The 4,699-nt window shown below is 33.2% G+C and overlaps 1 pseudogene; it reads left to right on the top strand.

The window, feature by feature from the left end:
* The first annotated feature begins 695 nt into the window (after positions 1-695).
* Positions 696-814, top strand: LOC112480429 (annotated as a pseudogene).
* The last annotated feature ends 3,885 nt before the right edge of the window (positions 815-4,699 follow it).

Consider the following 4,699-nt stretch of genomic DNA (forward strand, 5'->3'; position numbering starts at 1 on the left):
CTTCCCAGTGAATTTTTCCTTCAATTGTTATTCGGTGTTTCTCTTTGTCTATAATAATGTGTTTCCTCTTAAACTTTAAATTCACTTAGGTCAAGTTAATTTAGCTATGACAGCTTTGTTTAGCTAAGTATTTGGTTGGTTTTATTTTTTCAATTTCTTTTCTTTGTACTTTTATAAATCCTTATATTTTATGTAGCTCTCTTGTAATGCATATAGATAGAATTTAAAAATCTAATTTATATTTATTCTCATTACTGATATATTTAGTTCTATTTCTAAGATATTATTTTGTGCTTTTATTTGCTATGCTTTTCATGTTTATAGTTTAAAAATTTTTTTCCCAGTGGCACATTTAAGATTTTTTTATTCCATTTTTATTTCTGTATTAAATTGTAAATTTTACATATTACATTTAATCTTTAAGATAACTTTTAATAAATTTTTAACATTTATATTTAACTTAACAAAATCCAAAATTAATCAATACCTCTACATATCTCATGAACAATACAAAGACAGTGAAAGGTTTTGATGCCAATTAAATTATTTCCATAGTCACTGTTACCAATAATGTTTTATACAGTTGTTGTTTGTTTCAATTTACATATATGTTTACTAATCTCTTTGTATTTAATTTCTTTCTTTTTCAGAATTTCCAAAGTAAATCCTTTACCAAAAAGAATTTGTGAATGGTGGTCTACGGCCATGCCAGCCTCGACAAGCCCGATCCTGTCTGATCTCAGAAGCTAAGCAGGGTTGGGCCTGGTTAGTACTTGGATAGGAGACCACCTAGGAAGACCAGGTGCTGTAGGCATAAAAAATAAAAAGTAAGGAATTGTAAACTGACAAGGTCCTTGCAATCTGTGAGGTCAACCAAGGGTTGACTTGCCTAAAAAAAAAAAAAAAGAAAAGAATTTGTGAACGGTGAACAATTACAGTATTTGTCCAAAAATATATTATTTCGCACTTCCTCTGAAATGATAGTTTACTTAGGAATAAGGTTTTTAGTTTAAAGTTGCTTTCTATCATATTTTCGAGATGATTTTTCATCATCTCCTGGCTTCTTCTGATGCTGTTGCAAAACCTGAGATCAGTCTGATGGCTGTCTTTTCTCATCAGTGATATTAAGATTTTTTTCTCTAATTCTTGGGAGTTCTGTGTTTCTATGATGTGGGTAGGTGTAACTATGTTCCTATTTACATGGTTCAGGACTTTACCTCTCTAATCTGATGAATTCATGTCTTTCTTCAATTCAAGCATTTTCTAAGACATTATGTCTTTAAGCATCAACTCTGCTCCACTTTAATGCCTTCTTCTCAAACTTTTACTAGTTTGTGTTGGACCTTCTTATTTTATCCTTTGTGTGTCTTAATGTCTCTTTCATATAGTCCATTTATCTCTTCACTGAATTTTCAGTGGTTTGCTGTCATCTTTCCTCCTATTCATTAATTTTTTGTTCTTGATTTTTATGTCTCTTGATTCATATTCTTGATGAGTTCCCTCATATATTTTTTAATTTTATATAATGAGTTTATCTTATTTGGGCTGTTTTTTGTGGGAATCCTAAGCAACCAAGTCATTGGATTATCCTTCTAGAATTGTTCTACCTTTCATGCAAATGCCCAAAAGGGCAGAATTTTGTGCTGATTTATCAACTTCAGAGTTCTCAGACACAAAGGTGGTATATATTTAGATTCCAAAACCATCTGCAGATAGGCCTAACATTTTGATTTCTCACGGGAGACTATTTTTACACTCAGGTACCAATAAGCTTTCTTGCAATCTCTCTGTGCTGCTGGATAAATTTTTCTCTGATCATTTATTGATGCATTTATTCAACAATATTTTTTTGCATATTAACTGTGTGCTACACACTGTGCTATGTGTTAGCTACTTTCAATAAAAGATGTACCTGACATGGATTTCAAGGAACCCAGAATGTGCGATGGCTCAGTTAGTCACTCAAATGTTACAGTAGCAAAAATATAGTAGATGCTTCTGCATCTCAAGACAATAGAGCCTCCTCAGGAGTTAGTCAGGCTCAGTCTGTGCTAGGGCATACAGACTACACTTCCTTCTTCAGATTCCAGAACCAAAGAGTTTTGTTTGTGTGTTTTTACTCTTCTCAAAGGAAAGATTGAAGTAGTAGTATAAATAACGTTTATCAATCTGCACTGCTCAATTCTCTAGTTTCTGAAAAGCCCCACAACTCAACCAGGCCTAGAAGAATGGCCTCAACACTTTCTCCTATTTCATAGGTCTGCCATAGTGTGGTTTCAAAATTTAGGCTACTCAGAATATATAAAAAGGATTGAACAGATATTAGAGGCCTACTCGTCACTGATGAGTAGGGGTGAGTATAACAGAAGATTAATTAGTAACTTTCTTTTACTATCTATTAGTTTTACCCAACCTTATTAAAATAACAACAACAACAACAACAATAATAATGGCAGAGGCTTACAAAGATGCATTCAACTGTAATAATATAACCACTCATCTCACAGATACTTTCTATACCTAGTACTCTCTTTTATAGCTGCCTTTCTAGGTTCTCAGCCCCACTTTCCAGTCATACATATTATTAGACACTAACTACTCTCACACATTTATACTGATTTCTCATTATAGGTATAATTTTCTTATTCTTTGGGGGCACAAATTCATTTTTTGGTATAAGAGTCATTTCTCTTAAATTCGTTCATAAAACTTTTTAAATTTAACTTGACATTTACTTTTATTTACTTTTTCAAACCACTGTTTATCAAGCCCGTATTAGTGAAGGTACTACTCCAGGCACTGAGAATACAGCACTGAGCAAAGCAGGCAAAAATCTTGCTCTCATGGAGATTAATTCTTGTAGTCAAACAGAAAACTAATAAAAATAAGTAAATGATTTTATATAAGATAGTGGTAAATGCATAGCAAAAACCAAAAGATTATAGAAATTGCTTTCAGGGTCTGCACCTATTCACATTACTTGCAGTTCATGCACTCATATTTGGGTGTTCCTTTGGATGAGCTCACTCTTTTCTACCCCCAATATGTGTTCATGAATGTGCTGTGCTATGCTAATTAGCAACATGAATGAATCTCTACCCTTATAGAACACATAGTTTTGTGGAATGAGATAATTATGAAAATGCATGATCATAAACTTTGATAAATATTATGTAGGAAAAGTACTGTCTGTTAAGAAAATACATGACAGAGGATTTAGACTTAGTTTAAGGGGTTAGGAAGAAATTTCTTCAAGAATGTTTGATTTGCAATTTGATATATAAATAAGAGTTAAATGCATAAAGATGACAGTATGAACAGGAAGAGAAAGAGTCTTCCAGGCTGAAGAAACAGTAACTGTATAAGGAATAAGGTGAAATAAGGTTTTGTGAATTAAAAGGCACAAGATCTTAAGTGTTTTCACCACACACACACATACACATACAAAAAGATCTGTGAGGTGATGTATGAGTTTATTAACTTGACTGTAGTTAATTATTAAAAAATACCTAAAAAAATCATGTCATACAGCCTAAATATGTGCAATTATTATTTGTCAATCAAACCTTAATAAAACTGGAAAAAAAAAAAAGACACAAGGCTGGGAAATTAGATAGGACCACATGAAAATGCCAAAGATCTAACTTCTTTAAATCTTAAAAGTAATTGGAAACCATTAGAGAACTTTAGAAGAAGAGAGACATAATCAGATGGCGTTTTAAAAAAATGATGGCTGCAATGTAAAAAAATAGATTGGAAAGAGGCAAGAGTTAATGCAGGAAGCTCAACTGGGGAGGTGGGGGTGGGTGGGTGGTGTCATTGTAGTAGCCCAGTGCTAGGTTATGGTAGCTTAAACTAAGATGGTGTTGAGAAGGAAGAAAGGAAGAGGAATATCTGAAAATTACTTTGAAGGTAATGTTGAACCAATGAATGCAGAGGTAAAAGTGAGGTGTCAAAGATGACTCCTGTGTTTCTGGATTGCACAACTGGTACTAATCTAAAGCAGTTCATAGTTTGCAGGGGGAAATGAAAATGGGTATAATGAGTTGATATATTTTTGTAATATCTAGATAGAAATATAGAGTGAGTGGTTGGGGTTTAGTGTCTGATCTGAACTGGAAATACAAATTTGGGAGTCATCAGCCAATGCAAATAAAACACTTACATTTATTTTTTCCAAACAAATGAAAATACACCTTTCCTTAAATGGGTTCCCACATATCTTTCACCATAGAATGAACTGTTATGTCCTTAGGGATAGATGAAGGGAATGAGTCTTTAGGATTAAGTGCCTCTCATTGTCTTTTGCTATTTTTAACCCCTTCATGAGTAATAATAATAAAACCAAATAATATATTGTATAATCTCAACAAAATTAAATTATATAGAAGTTTAACCATGTAATTCCATTGAGATGATTTACTCAGAGTAGGCGATCAATACATATTTGTTGTTTGACTGAGTCACACTAAAAGTATTGCTAAGTCACTTTTATAATCATGGTTTATAATTGAGTTTGTTGTAAGAAATATGACTGACCACAAATACCTCTATTCTCCCCCTTTAAAAAGACAAGAGAAAGCCCTTCCCACTCTGGAGACTCTGACTGGCTGCATCGCTCAGTGACCTGGCATAACCTCACACCAAAAGTTTTAGTCTGTCACTTGTCCTTTGGTGGGTCATGGGCCTTCTCAGCTAA

The sequence above is a fragment of the Pteropus alecto genome, unplaced genomic scaffold, assembly GCF_000325575.1.
Source record: "Pteropus alecto unplaced genomic scaffold, ASM32557v1 scaffold103, whole genome shotgun sequence".
NCBI lineage: Eukaryota > Metazoa > Chordata > Mammalia > Chiroptera > Pteropodidae > Pteropus > Pteropus alecto.